Genomic DNA, 16,617 nt, shown 5'->3' with positions numbered 1-16,617 from the left:
TGTGTTGCTGTTGGAAATTTATTTTAAGATGAATGAATATTTTATTTATTATTTAGTAAAATCATTAATAAAACTTTTGATATGTTGAATTAAAAATAAACTCTTGACTAGAGTTTTATTTATGTCACTTGATGAGTTTTATTAGAGTTTATCTCTCAAGTTAAGTAAGAATTTTCACTTATACATGTCTCTTTTATAAATTTGCCTAAAGTGAAGAAGACAAGTCTTGAAAAAATGATGATTATCAAGAAGAAGCCTTTGGATATTTCTTTTTCAAGAATATTAGAGATGAAAAACTCTCTAAACCTTATCTTTATATTATCAAGTTCTAGCACACTATAGTATCCGGTGTAGCCTCGGGCGCGTAGCCTTTCCCGGTAGTACATACTGCTTCTGCTGTTGTACCCTGGGAAACAGACGTGTTGTCTAAGTAGAAGCGCAACATATGTTTTAAGGGAAACGTGTTGAACACGTGCCTTAACGTCAACAGTCAACTTTCGTTTAGTTCATTCTTACAGCCAAATAGACTACTAAAAACCGTTGTGGTATAATAGGAAAATTTATTTGTAAGTTTCTGTCAGGAGATTACATAAAGATGTTGCTGAATACTAAGTTGAAGACTTTATCATATGAAGTTCTTGAGTTGAATCATTAAACATATTTATTATGTTTTTTCATTGTTTATTTTTATTTTGTATTACGGAATTTGTACTATTTATTTCCATTACTAACGAGAGTATCATTAGTGTTTACTTTATTATTTTAGTTTTTAAATAAAAAATGACTAATATTCCTATAGTTGCTTCATATTTTAATGTCATCAATCACACACAACGTACAAGATTGCATACCTTTGGCATGTTAAACACTACATACAATGTGAAATAAATCGACAGATATGCCGTGTTACTCGTATTGCTACGTACAATGATATAAAACCTAAAGTGTTTTGGGTGACGAGTTCATGTTCAACATTGGTCTCTTAGAACAAAATTCGATCATATCTCCTAAGAAAACTCATTTTTTCCCTCGATGTACAACAAGCGAAGCAGTATGTACTATTGGGATAGACTTTGGCTACAAAAGGTGGAACCTTGAAGACGAACATACGAAGACTAAAAAGATTGTTGAAAAGAGCGTTTGTGTATATTGGTGTTTTTAATGTTTCTAGTGTCTTTTGAAGGAGAGAATCACCTTAGTATTAACAGCGAAAACAAAGGGGAAAAACTCTATCAAGAACCAAACCAAAAAATATAAATTAATTAGGTTGAACGTCTTCAATGCATTTTATCATGTTTAAAACCTTATAATTGGAAACTATTTTCTTGTTTCTACTTAATAGCAACACATGTAGAATTGCTCACACGCAACTGAGCAATGGTAGCTAAACCATAGCATTAACATGAATGGAACTATGGGAGCATTCCACGTGCTAACGCTCTGAGCCCGAGTTCACTTATGTAACACCCCATCTAAAGTGGAATACGCCAGAGTGTGACGTACAGATTGCTCAAAACACATGTGACACTATTAAGTGATAATATTACCATTAATTGATTCAAACAACAAGTACACACGTTTAGAAGTAAAAGAAATACACATTTAGGCAATTTGTCTATTTATGTTGAATATTCTAAGTACTAATGTCTTCGTCACGGCAACATCCTCTAAATAAGGTACCTGTAGCATATATATATATATATATATATATATATATATATATATATATATATATATATATATATATTTATTTATAGATATATATATATATATATAAAATAAAGTCAACTAAATGAATAGTTGGTGAGTTCACACAAGTTTTTGATATAAGTACATAAAAATCATACAATTCCATGAACATGTGTAAATGAGCAAGTAAGGTCATTTCCAGCTGGGCTTGTGCACCAGCGTACTCAAATAAGCGCAAGTAAGGTCTTTTCCAGTTAGGATTGTGCACCAACGTACTCAGTTAATGAGGCTGTTTTCCACTCATAACAACAAATGTCGTATGATCATGCTATATTGAAGTAATCCATGTGCAAGTGTTAGTGCACGGTTTTGCGTCTCGAGTCTTTGTATTCATCTTTAACGTATTTGTCATTTTGTTTAATGTAATAAACAATTATTTATCTAGTTAGTTCGTTAATGTATGGTCTAGTTTGCTAAGGTTGTTTAGCGAACTAAGACTTAAGTTTATTCCCTCCTGATTCGTTAGGGAATGTTAACGAATCAGGGGGTGATTCGTTAATTATGTTTATCTTTAATGTATGTAACGAGTTGGGTGTTAGTTCGTTAGGGGATGTTAACGAACTAACCCCGTCCTCTATTTATAGGTGAACACTGTTCACGTTTAATTTAAGTTTTTGAGAGATAATTAACGAAGTGCTGTTAAAATCGCTCTCGATCTTCATCTTAATATTATTCACATATACAACTACTAATACTGATAATATATACACATATAACACATAATCAAATGTAATTATGAGCTAGATCTGAGTTAAGGTATGAATCATATTAACACAGATCCGAGATCTGTTATAGTTATAGTGATTAATCGGGTTCCAACAAGTGGTATCAGAGCTTTCGCGGTTCAATTACACTTGATTTGGGTGTTTATTTGAATTATTAGACTGATAATTTGTATTACGTAATACTATTGTTCTGTTTTGATTAAATTTGGATCACTTTAAGGAAAATTGATTGAATTATGGAATGAATGGACTGGTTTTTGAGGTCGTTAATGTATTGGTGAGGTATTGTGAATTGGAATCGAAGTTAGGAATGTATTTGGATTGATGTTGGTGTGAATTCAGTGTTAACCGAAACAAGGTTTTGGTTTTGGTATAATTGGACTGGTAATCGTGGTTAATTGGTCACGAGTATAATTGATTTGGTTTCGGGTGGTAAAGACGAGTTGAATGGTACTTGTTTTGTGAGATTTGGTTAAGATTTGAGTGCATATTACGGATTTGAGTTTCTGGGTTTCATGTTCTTCATTTCCAAATTTCTGGAAATCTTCTTTGAAGATTTGAAGACTTGAATATGATTCTATTTCGTTGAGTATTTCTCTTAATTTGTTATCAAATTCACTCTGATTCGTTAACCGATCTGGTCAATTCGCTATGAGTTATAGCTAATTTGTTAACCAGTTCGCATCAATATTTGATTCGTGTCACTTGTTTAGTGATTTGTGTTAACTAATTCGGGTTACACATGTTCACCTTGGAATTTGTGTCATAACAACCTTTGCCACATGACATTCGGTGTTAGAGTTTGTTACAAACCGTTGTAACAACCTGATTCGCTATTAGTTGATTCGTTATCAACTGTATCTGGTTCGTTATCTATTTCGCTAAGTCGTTCTTAGTGATTCGTTACTGAAAACCTTCTAATTCGTTAAGGTTACACTTAGCAATTCGCTAGTCAATTCGTTAGTCAATTTTTTAGTTTGACTTATTGTTGAATTTGATTTGTTGACTATCTGATTCGTTGGATTGATTCGTTAAGATCAATCTTGATTCGCGACCTGAACAATCTTAGATTCGTTAAGATTTGATTCGTTAATTTACTGTTCACAGTTCGCTACAACTGTTCACAGTTCGCTACATTTAAACCTTAAATTTTTGAAATTTGTCAAAAATGGCCGGCATGTATGCATTAGCTTCTCAAAACATGTTGATGCAACAAATGTTACAACTTGATACCGAGATAGGTTCACATTCGAAATGTCCAAGATTGATGAAATTTAGCGATTTTGCTAAATGGGAACCCCGTTTTCGTGCTCATTTGGGTTCTGGCCATCCTAACTGCTCGTATTGCCTAGATGAGGTATATGTTGCACCATTTATTGGTGATGACACTACTGGTTTTACTCCCAAAGCTATTTCTCAATATTCACAAGAAGAGAAGAAAGCATTAGAGATCGAGATAAAGGCTTATTCTACTCTTACTATGGCTTTACCTGAAAATATCTTTCATCAAGTGGGTAGCATCAAGAGATGTGCTTCTTTATTTCAACATCTTCGTATGAGAAGTATGGGAAATACAGCTGAAAGTAAGAAAGTGATGCTTAAGTTTCAATTTCCGAACTTTAATTTGTTGAAAGGAGAAAAAATTGAAGAAATGACTACAAGGTTCAATCACTTAATTGCTGAGATGGACAAAATGAAATTGGAAATTTCTGAGACTGATAATATTGACACTATTAAAAGTGTGCTACCAAGTTCTTACTCAACATTTCTAATGGTTTTGAAAAAGAATGATTATTTCTTGAATGAAGACTTGACTGCTATGGAATTCTTACAAAAGATTGAAGTTAGAGAATATGATCTTAAATGTCGGAAATCTTCCAAGGAAAGTCAAGATCATGCTTTCTATGGTGGTAGTATGCCTCTAAGTTCAACTATCTCTCCGATAACCGCTTTTCTTACCCAAGCTGCAAGTGAAAAAGAATCAACTATCTTTAATGATCCAAAAGCATGTTTTTACACTGGTGGTAATTCTGGATCATCTGGTGGTTCTGGAAGTTCTACTACTACTAATCCATTTGCTTCATCATCTAGTGTCAATATGAAGGAAGAAGAACAAAAATTTGCTTTTCTAACAGCCTTTATGTCTTCATATGAAAACTTGGTAAGCAGTAAGATTGCCACAAGTGATCTAACTGATGAGGATTATGATCAGATTGATCTAGATGATTTGGAAATCATGGATTTAAAGTGGAACATGGCTATGATCGTCCGCAAAGTTAAAATGTTCATGCAAAGGACTGGAAAAGATCTTCCGGCCTTAAACAAGAAATTGGGATTTGACAAGTTAAAAGTGAAGTGTTATAATTGTCAAGAGTTTGGACATTTTGCAAAGGAGTGTGACAAACCGAAAGTATACTGGTCCTCGTGGTCAACATCAAAATTCTTCTACACCACGAGGTAGTGATGCTGAAAAGAAACCATCTACTTCTGGATCACAGGCAATGTTAGCTGATGGAAATGATTGGTCACAACGACTGTTGTGTAATGAGACTAAAGCTAATTTGGCTATGTTTGGGCTAACAAAAGATTTTCAAGATGCAAGTGGAGGTGAGATGTCTTCTGATAATGTTCTGGATCTGATTCTGACGACTCTTGTGACAAGTCTCCAACGGTGTTTGCTTGCATGGCTAAGATCAATGAGGTTAGTCATTCTATCTCTGCTACTTCATCTGTTAAAGTATCATGTGTTGACTGTAATTCTAACAAACCTAAGTTAGAAGCTTTGAAAACTCATAATGATAATTTTGTAAGAGAAATTGCTTCTCTGAAGGATACTTATCAACAATCTCTTGAATCTCAAATGCGATCTCGAGAAAAGATTGAAGCATTGTCGACAAGTAACCATGATCTCAAAGCTGAGTTATCTGTGAAAATGACGATTAATGACCAAAAGTTTCTAGAAATCCAGAAACATCGTTCAAAGATAACCGAGCTTGAGAATGAGGTTCTTGAGTTGAAGAACAAACTGGGAAAATTTAGAAATTCTTCTTTTCTGTTGAATGAAATTATTGAAGTGTCTGGAAAACAAAAAGATTCAAAGAAAGGTATTGGTTTTGTTGAAATTCTGCCACCTTTTCACAATGATTATAAAATTAATGCTTTTGCTAGAAATGAAGAGGATATGATTGAAAAAGAATCTATGATTTCTGAAAAATCTAAACCAGTTAAAATAGAAACTATCAAAACCCAAGTTGCTCCTCAAAAACCTCATATTGAAAGCAACAAAGTCTTTGTTGAGAATGTTGACAAGGTAATTATCGAAGACGTGTTTGTACCTGAGGTAATACACAAGAATAAGAACATTCCAAGTTCTAATCACATTCTGTGTGAGCCTCATGAATTTGAGGAAGCTGTGTACGGTTCACACAAACCTCAGGTGAAAAAGGAAAATCCGATGAAAGTCAACTCTGTGACGGTAAAGAAGTCAGAAAAACCAAACATTTCTGATAAGGATTTGATGAGTTTTATTAATCCTTCTAGTTCTAAGCCATCATCTGCTAGAGTTTTTAAGTTAAAGGGGATGGACACGATGTTCACAGAAAAAGACATTCCAATAAGTATCATTAAACCTGAACTTATTGAGAGTGTATTTATCAATGAAACTTCACAGATTTAAGATCTTGAACGTCGATATGCTCAAGCGAAAACATCAGTTCCATCTGATCCATTGACCAAAGCAAAGCAAGTTTTTAAACAAGCCAATAAAATTCAACTTGTGAAGTCAACTGGGACAGATACGTTGAAAAGTTTTTCGAACTGTTCTAATTTAGATTTCTACTTGAAAAAGAAGTCTGAATTATCTGATGAGTTTGCCAAGAGCATGACCAAAAATGTGAGTCATCATCAATCTTCTGCATCATTTGCTTCAACTAACTCTCAACATAATCGTGTGGAAATGTAAAGCTGTTTTCTTTGCGGTCAGCATGGTCATGTAGTGAGAAATTGTAGTCAAAAGAACTATTAGAATATTCATCCTTTTATCAAAGACCATTCTAAACCGGTTCCTTTGGTAAAAGAGATTCTGAAACGACCTGTGTCGTATGCTAATGATACACATATTATGTTCTCTAATGTGAATCCTCGAAAGGTGATTCATGTTAATGAGACTCATGGTCAAGTGAAACCCAAGTTTATTCCAACTGTACCGTTATGCAAGAATGAGAATTCAAATGTAGTTCAAGCAGCTTACTTAAGAAGAAAGTCTAAGAAGCCGGTAACTTATTCACAAGTGGCTGAACAACAGTTGAAGTCTGTTAAAATTAATGATCAAAGAGAAAACCAAAAGGTGCCCAAGACTGAGGCATGGGCTTCCTTTTTGAACTAATCATCTTTACTTTGTGTGTAGGGTTCATCCAAGACTGTGTCTGGTGAAAACTGGATAATGGATAGTGGATGTTCTCGTCATATCACTGGGAATCTCGACCTATTAACCAACGTGAGAAATATTCAAGGGGGTTATGTAGCGTTTGCTGGGAATTCTGGGGGCATGATCACACAAGAAGGTGAAGTTTCGAATGGGCACATTACTTTTAAGAAAGTTAACTACTGTGACAAGGTAGATCATAACTTATTAAGTGTGTCGCATATTTGCGATAAAAAGTACACAACGATATTTACTGACAAAGAATGTCTTATTTTGAAACCGGGTTATGTGATTCCCGAGGACATGGTTGTCATGCTATCACCACGATACAATGATATTTATGTATTAAATATGAGCTCTAAAGTATCCACATCGATCGAAACTTGTTTTGTCTCGAAAGCAACCGAGAAAGATTCAATTCTATGGCATCGTTGAATGGGTCACATACATGTTAGAAAGATGAACAATTTAATGGCTAATGATTTAGTGGAAGGTGTCTCGTTGAAGAACTTTAAATTATCTGATCACTGCGTTGCATGAAAAAAGGGCAAGCAGAGGAAAAAGACACATCCCCTCTAAGTTATTCAACTCCATTAATACTCCTCTTGAACGACTTCATATGGATTTGTTTGGTCCTGTGAATCGTGCAAGTATTTCTGGGGATTGGTATTGTCTTGTGGTGACTGATGATTATTCAAGATACTCATGGGTGTTATTTATGAGTTCGAAAGATCAAACACCGGTTTTGGTACAAAATCTTATCACCAAGATCGAATCACTATACAAACAAAAGGTGAGGAGAATCCGAAGTGATAATGGTACTGAATTCAAAAACATTGTATTAGATTTCTTTTGTGTTCAAAAAGGAATTCATCGAGAATACAGTGCACCTTATGTACCTCAACAAAATGGTGTTGCTGAAAGAAAGAATCGAACCTTAGATTGAAGCTGCACGAACTATGCTCGCCGATTCTAAGCTTCCCGTCCAATTCTTGAATGAGGCGGTGAATACTGCTTTCTATACTCTTAATCTTGTTCTAACTGTTAAAATACTCAAGAAGACAAGTTATGAGTTGTTGAATAATCGAAAACCTAACTTAAAGTACCTGGAACCTTTTGGGTGTCTGTGTACCATGTTGAAGAAGGATAAGGGTAAATTTGAAGAAAAAGTTATCGAAGGGTATTTCTTGGGATATGCATCTCCAAAGAAAAGGGTATTTAACTTCACGTCTGGTTGTGTTGAGGAATGGTACCATGTGGACTGTCAAAAGTACACAACTCCTCCTCAAGGGAAAGGTCCCGACTGGATGTTTGACTATGATAGTTTATTTAATTCATTTACTCCATCGACTGAACACATAGACGAAGATCTGGTTCGAGCATACTTTGAAGATCAATTGGCCATTCCAAGATTTTCAAGTTCTAATGATGTTTAAGCTCCATCTATAGCTCCAACTGAGGAACCTCGTTTTGCTTCTCCAGCTGCCTTTGATAATGTATCTACTTCTTCTGATGATGAGCAAGTTAATGATCAAGTTATTGGACTTGATAGTGATAATGTTTCATCTCCCGAGCTTGGTGAATATTATACTAATTTATTTGATAATGTTGTTGTTTCTGAGAATCCTACTCTTCGGATTCATGGTTATCATCCACAGGAAAACATCATTGGAGAACTTGATGTGGGCGTTCGTACACGTCATCAAGTTGCTTCGTCAAGTGATAATAATATATTGTGTGCATATGCTGATTTACATTCATCGGGAATTGTAAATCTTGCAAAATTCACTTGCTTTCTATCTCAAGTTGAGCCAACGACGGCTCGTAAGGCACTTGAAGATCCTTCTTGGGTAGAAGCTATGCAAGAAGAATTACAGCAATTTGCACGTTTGGGTGTTTGGGACTTAATCGACAAACCTGCTAGAGTCAAGAAAGCTATTCCGACTAAGTGGGTATTTAAGTGTAAGAAAGACGATCGAGGGGTGATTGTCAGAAACAAAGCACGTTTGGTGGTGCAAGGTTTTCATCAGCAAGAGGGTGTTGATTACACAGAAGTATATGCTCCAGTTGCAAGATTAGAGTCAATTCGAATCTTCCTGGCATATGCTGCTTACAAGAATTTATCAAATGGATGTTAAAAGTGTTTTTCTCAATGGTGAACTACACGAGGAAGTGTTTTTTTTACAGCCTCCTAGTTTTGAAGATCCTGATTATCCTGACCGAGTTTACCGATTAAACAAGGCTCTGTATGGTCTACATCAAGCCCCGAGAGCTTGGTATGGCACGCTCGCCGACCATCTGACTGATAACGGCTTCAAACGAGGGACTGTCGACTGCACTTTATTTCATAAAACTGTTGGAGACGATCTTCTCCTAGTTCAGGTTTATGTCGACGACATTATTTTTGGGTCTACAAACGACACGTTGTGTAAGGAGTTTGAGAAGTCTATGCAAACAAAGTTCGAGATGAGTTCGATGGGAGAGATGAATTTCTTCTTAGGGTTGCAAGTTCACCAGTCTGCTAACGGAATCTTTATTCATCAGACAAAGTATGTGAACGATGTCTTGAGCCGATTCAAGATATCTGCCGGAAAAATCCCTTCTACTCCTCTTCCCGTGGGTCACAATTTATCACCAGATGAATTGGAGGATACCGTTGATCCTACCCTCTATCGTGCCATGATCGGTTCTTTAATGTATCTAACGGCTTCTCGCCCTGACATCATATTTGTTGTTTGTCTATGTGCTAGGTTTCAAGCAAGTCCACGAGTGACTTACCTAGCTGCGGTTAAAAGAATACTTCAGTATTTGAGGGGAAATCCAGATATCGGGTTGTGGTACCCCAAGGATGATACTTTTGATCTTACTGCTTATTCAGACTCGGACTATGGAGGTTGCAAGATCAACTTCAAATCAACGACTGCAGGATATCAAATTTTAGGAAACCGGCTTGTTTCCTGGCAGTGTAAGAAGCAGACAACGGTCTCCACTTAAACCGCCGAAGCTGAGTATGTTGCAGCCTCGAGTTGCTATTCCCAGGTTTTGTGGATACAACAACATCTTCGCGACTACGGTTTGAAGTTTCTTACTACTCCTATTTTGATTGATAATTCTGCTGCAATTTCTATCACAAAGAATCCCGTACAACATTCGAAAACAAAACATATTAAAATTCGATATCACTTTATACGTGATTGCTTTGAGAAGAAGTTGATTGACCTTGAGAAAGTACATACTGACTTTCAGAAAGCTGATCTGTTTACCAAAGCTTTTGACAAAACGCGTTTTCAATTTTTGCTTGGTTTAAATGGATTGAAGACCCTCGCTGATATCCTTAAACAAGGATGACTATCTTTATTTTCTGTTATTTCTTCTAAAATTTATTTTGGTTTTAGGGGGAGAAAATTTTGAAAATCCAAAAAGATTGTGATTTCAGTTTGTACAGAAAATTTTGAAAATCCAAAAAGATTGTAATTTCAGTTTGTATAAGAAATCCGAAAATCCAAAAAAAAATGTGAAGTTTATTTTGTTTATAAGAAAATTGAAAAGGACAAAAAGATTGTGTTTTTAAAATATTTATAGAGAAAAACCAAAAAGATTTTTCATACATTCGCTGAAAATTATGTCAATTATCTACATTTGAAGGGCATGTACGTGTATATGTTTGGTCCTGACATTTACTTGTAAATGATTGGGTTAGCCATTCACGTGATAATGGAAAATAGTTGGGGCGTTCGTTATGCGTTTTTAGATTGTTTTCTCGCTGAAAACTATGTCGGTTATTTAAGTTTGTAAAGCATGCTTTCATGTCTTGGTCCTATTATTCATTTGCTGAATTGATAGAATAACCATTTATTTATAATAGACTTAAGTTAACTGGGGCGATTAAATTTATTTTTATTTTTATTTTATGCTCTTTATTTTATGTTCCTCAAAATTTTAAGTTTTTGAAGCAAAAAGAGAAAATGATAGTACATTGATTATTTTGACTCCAAATCCAGAAAGAAGTAAGCTTAAAAGACTGTGTGCTTAACTGCATTGGTGCATTGGTAGGTCTTAAAACAAACAAGTAGAGTAAAGTATGTGATATAAACATAAAGAAACGCCAAATTGAAAGGGGTCTTAGTCTCTAGAAAAGTCTCGATGATGATGGCAGAACTGTAAAAACCTGTCATACTCAAGCCTTATACTTGTTTGATCAACCAAAAATAAAATAAAGCAAATAACAAGCTTTGAGGTTCTGGACACTATGAGTCTTTATGCGGCTTAATCATCTGGGTATTCATATGCATGAATATTTCATTCGCTTTTAGAGCAAACCCAAAGTTATTAAATTTGATCACTACTGTACTTCGTACAAATTTTCAAATTACTGACTTGATCAAAATCCGCTGTTAGTCATACATGGTTCCTCCCTTGCGCGCGTCTTAATACCATTAAGAAACGGACCCCAGGGGATACAATGTATGTAATCCGACAGATGGACTCGTGCATATTCACTCATAGTAACAGAAAATCAATGCATTGCTCATAAATTTCTACAAAAACAATTTTTGATCAACAATATAATGGTTTAAGTCAAGTTGAGGTGATATGGCAAAAATCAAATTAAGCTTGAACCAAGATTAGAGGCTGATAGTTTCTGATATTCTGTGCTCTAATTGAACAAATTAATCATATCACAAAAATACTTGAACGTTTGTTATTAGATTTAAGTGGACAACAATACCAATGACCGACTTAACGCCAGTCATAATATCACTGATATATAAAACTGTGATGGAAGGGCAATTTGGTCAATATGATTCTCTGCTCAAACTCAACAAAAATACCAAAAATATGTACTGTCTTTGAAAAACATATAAAACACAAAAAGCTTTTATACTTTCTCTTTCGTATTCTTTTTAAAATATTTTTTTTATATATATAACAAAATACCAAAAATATTTTTTCATTTTGTTTTTACATATTATTTAATTAATTTATTTATCAGTTTTCAAAAAGTGAAACGAATTTTTTAAAAGTATTTGATTATCGAGATAAAGGTCATCGGTTATTCTTTTAAAATTAATTTAAATGTTTTAATTCTTTAACTTACTTTATTTAATTCATTTAATTAGTTATTTATTCTTTTATAATTAAATAATGTTTAATTCGTTTTTTTATGGATAACGAATTAGGGTATCTTTTAACGAACTACAGTCTAGTTCGTGCCTCTAATTCGCTTCTGCACTCTGTAACGAAATACATCCAATTCGTTATGCATATTTAACGAATCAAGACACAATTTGAATTTTAATTCGTTTGACTTGTTTAACGAATCAAGACACGATTTGAATTTTGATTCGTTATGTCACGTATTAAGATAAGGGTAACGAATCGGCTAATTCGTTATTCAAATCTCTAACGAATCTGTTTGGTTCGTACATAGGGATGCGTGTAAAGACTGTGTATAAAGGACAGCTGTTACACGATTCGTCCTTCACTGTTCTTTCACCTTCCATATACCTAAAGCAACCCTTTTCAAAATTTTCCTCTGAATTTTCGACCTTCGAATTTCGAACTTTCGAGTATTCCATTGTGTTGCTAAGGTATATATTATCACATCTTTATGTTTTACGTCAAAAATGACACTGTTTTGATAGTCTAATTATGTGATGTTATTCAAAGGGTTTTACAGTTTGATGGACCCTGGTTAATCATTGTCATACCGTGTTATTGTTGTTTATTTTGGTTTCATTGTAATCGAAATGTGATCCCGAAACCCTTGGTAGACTTTAATCAATGTTTGATTGTTGTTTGTCAGGTCGATTGATTGATCATGTTTTCGATGTTTTAGACTCTGTTAAGAACTCCGAGTATACTTAATTTATTTCATGCTTTTGAGTCACAATCTCAACATCATGTGCTTCGTAATGTGTTTCCGAGATCATTGCGTATGCTGATTCGGTTATCCATCGACGATTATGGACTTATAGACACTGGATTCATATTTTTGACTTTCTGTGTTCATAATCCAATTTTGACTATGACAATGGGAGTCAAAGATCAAGTCTTCAGTGACCATTTGTTAACCTTAGCAATTTGGAACTGCTTTGTGTCCAATTCGTTAAGGATACATACGAATTAGCTCAGCGAATCATTTTATCAACGAATCAAGTTTGGATTCGTCAAAATTGGAACGAACTGGATTTTAGTTCGTTAATATTTATAGTTAATTCGCTTGGTCTAATTTGTTAACCTATTTACATGATAGCGAATCACTTGATTCGTTACTTGCCTGTAATGAATCAGAGTGATAATCTAACGAATGACATTTTCCTTTTAATTATTAAATTAATTAACCTTTGTAATTAATAAATTATTCCAACCGTCTAAACGCGTTAATATATTAATTACACACGATATATAAAATTAAACACAACATCTAGAGATAAATATATATATATATATATATATATATATATAAATGTTAAATGTAAATTATATCTCCACATTACTTATGCTCGCTTAAATTCTATTCGGTAAAATGGTTGATCAATTGAATCAAGATCCACCGGCTGTTGATCAAGGGTATCAAGACCAACCACCACAAGAACAACCGCCTCAAGCACAACAGGAAGAAGTTATTTTATTACCATATGACACAAAGCACAACATCTGTGCTTATGTTGATTAAGATATTGTTGATGTTGCTGAGTTTGGAGATATGTTGACATTCTTAAGACGTTCAGTGATACATTATGCAATCACTGCTCGACCTAAAGTTTATCTGAGCATTATCAGGCAGTTTTGGGATACTGCTGAGTATGATGAGGTGGAGAATCACATTCGAGCCACGATAAATCGAACAGTTATTACAATTGATGTGAAAGTGGTTCGCCATATGCTTCGTTTTGGTGACAATGATGACAACCCAAGTGAATTTGACAAGCATCTGATCGAGGATTTGTTTACTCGTTTACGTTACGGTGGGGGTATTGATGAATCTATGTTGAACAAGAACGGATTATGCCCACCATACAAGTATCTTCTACATGTCTTGATTAATTGTATGAGTGGTCGTCGTGGTGGATTTGACCAATGCAGAAGCAGTGTGCAATCGACTTTTGTTGCACTTATCCTCAACAAGCCATTTAACTATTCTGAGCTAGTCTTCGATCATCTGAAAGAACAAGTTCAGCAAACGACTCAGAAGAAGAAATTTCTAATGTATCCGCGATTTCTACAACTGATCATTCAAGAATTGATACCCAAATTAGTTATTGATCAAACACTGGTGAATGATGTGCTTTCTATGGAACACATGACGGCCGACTCTGTACGTCGAATGACAATTTACCGTAAAGAGAGACCTCGGGACAAGCGAATGATTGGTCATATCATTAATCCGGATTATGTATGTCCTCCCGAGGATCGCTGGATCCATGATGACTCGGATTCCGAGCGTGAGGGAGGAGAAGGTGGGAACGATGGTGATGATGGTGTTAATGAAGGTGGAAATGGTGGTAATGGTGATGCAGCTCTGAGAGAACAACAGGCTGCTGTTGAAGCTGCGTTGGCTGCTACCATTGCAGCTCAACGTGAAAGGAAACGAAAGGGTAAAGCACCAGCTTCTGAAGTTCCGGCAAAGAGACGAGTATCAGCTGGAGCTGGTGTGATTATTGGTGTTCCACCGCCTCGTCCTGCAATTCCTAAACGCTCGGTTGTGCCAACTACTACTAGCACTCCGGCGCTTACATTGACAACGACAATGGTACCTCATGAGCAGTTGGGTGTGATTCCACAGATGGCCTTAACTGAGATACCAATGCCTTCTGCTACACCATCTACTGTTCCTCCAACACCGTCAATGAGGCCTCCTCCAGTTAATGATCTCTCATTTATGAGAATTACAAGGCCTCAGGAACCAATCCAGCCTGTTCATCCATCTTTGTATGCTATGCCACTGAACCATCAGACAGACATGTTATTGAATCTCCTTCATCTGTATGAAAATCAGATGTCTGCGATCGTATGAACCAAGAACGTCTGATGGAGAATCAGATGAAGCTGATCAGCTATGTTTCCTTTTGTCAGAAAGAAACGAAAGCCTTACGTGAGATTGTTGAGTCTCATGGGGTGAAACTTAAAGAACAAGAGGATCTGATCTTGCAATTGACTTGCAAAGATGATGCTTAAAAGAAGATCAAGAATGATGAGGAAGATACTGATGAGTTGGGTGCTGGTGGTGAGCCTAAACAAACTCAAGACCCAGCTTCTGGTGCGGGTACGAGTTCAGTTGATGATTCGGGCAAACAGATCATAGTCTATCATGACCACTCAGCTGCTAAACCAATTGAGATGATTGAAGCTGATACGGTTATATTTTCGATGCTAAGGGGGTGATTAGGAGTAAGGTGAATGCTGATGAGATAGCAGAGGGACAGTTTGTTGATAGGTCGCTGACACGAGAGAAGATTGAGATCTTGCTTGGGCTAAATGAAGATGAGATGACCGTGTTAGAGACTGAGCCTGATGCTGAGGTGATAAATGATGACGAGATCCTGAATGATCCTATGGTGGAGTTGAGGACAGATTTTATTTATGACGATGAGGAAGTTGAGATGGAGGATGTGACTGCTGAGGAGTATCCTAACTGGTTTCAACATACAAATGTTGATCAAGGTGCTCCAGTGTTTAATGAGAAGACTGTGAAAGAAGCAGAAGATCATCTCGAAAAGACATCTAAGGGTAAACTTGTTGCTGACTTTGTTGACACAAGATTCGATCCAAAGATTGATCCGTCTCTTGAAGATATTCGGAGTTGGTTTGTTCATCAAGACCTAAGGATTGGAAAGATTATAAACACTCACAGGTATGTTGATAAAGAATCGCAAGAAGCCATCGCACGTGCCAAAGCAAATCAAAAGACTACTTTCAAGACCGTGTCGAAAGTTCAAGGTGATATCGTTTCTTGGCTTTACGATTCTGAATTAAAAGTATGCATTGTTAAATGGGAGAAGGGCGTCCAGTATTACGAAAGGATGTCTGATCTTCTCTCATTACCGAGATGGGATGTGCGCACTTTGGCGTATCGTCCGTTTATTAATCGTGGTGGGAATAAACAGGCCAGTTGGTTTCACCAACACTTGCTGTTTGAAGTAAACCATGGGTTCAAATTTTTCAAACCACAGATTCCAATCCGTAAGCGTCTCAACAATATTGACCCAAGGACAAGATGGAAGAAGTTGGTTCTTAAGGTAAAACCGTCGAAAACAATGAAGCGTGTACCGGTGAAGATGATGAACCAACACATGTGGTTATCTTTCAACCGCTGGTACTATGAAAACAAAACCGGCGAGGCCGTCATTGTGTTGGGTAAGGGTTTGAAGACTGAGCTGATTAAGATTATCGACCCAATGTGGTTGGTGAATTTAATCGAGACCGACAATGATGTGCTACACAATAATCAGATTCTGATTGAGCGCAATGAAGACTATGACCTGGCTATGCAATTCCAACGCGTTGTGCGTGTTTGTTAAGAAAACGGAATTCATAGTTGCAGAGACTGGCAGTCCAAGCGCTTCAAGTAATTTAAAGACAAAGAGCTCAAGACGAGGGGGTGTCTGTTAGTGCATGGTTTTGCGTCTCAAGTCTTTGAATTCATCTTTAACGTATTTGTCGTTTTGTTAATGTAATAAACAATTATTTATCTAGTTAGTTAGTTAATGTATGGTC

This window comes from Bidens hawaiensis, unplaced genomic scaffold (assembly GCF_021521415.1).
Source record: "Bidens hawaiensis isolate Kalapana, Puna unplaced genomic scaffold, B.hawaiensis_p1.1 tig00039083_1, whole genome shotgun sequence".
Lineage (NCBI taxonomy): Eukaryota > Viridiplantae > Streptophyta > Magnoliopsida > Asterales > Asteraceae > Bidens > Bidens hawaiensis.
The sequence above is the reverse complement of the archived record's forward strand: the minus strand, read 5'-3'. Positions refer to the sequence as shown.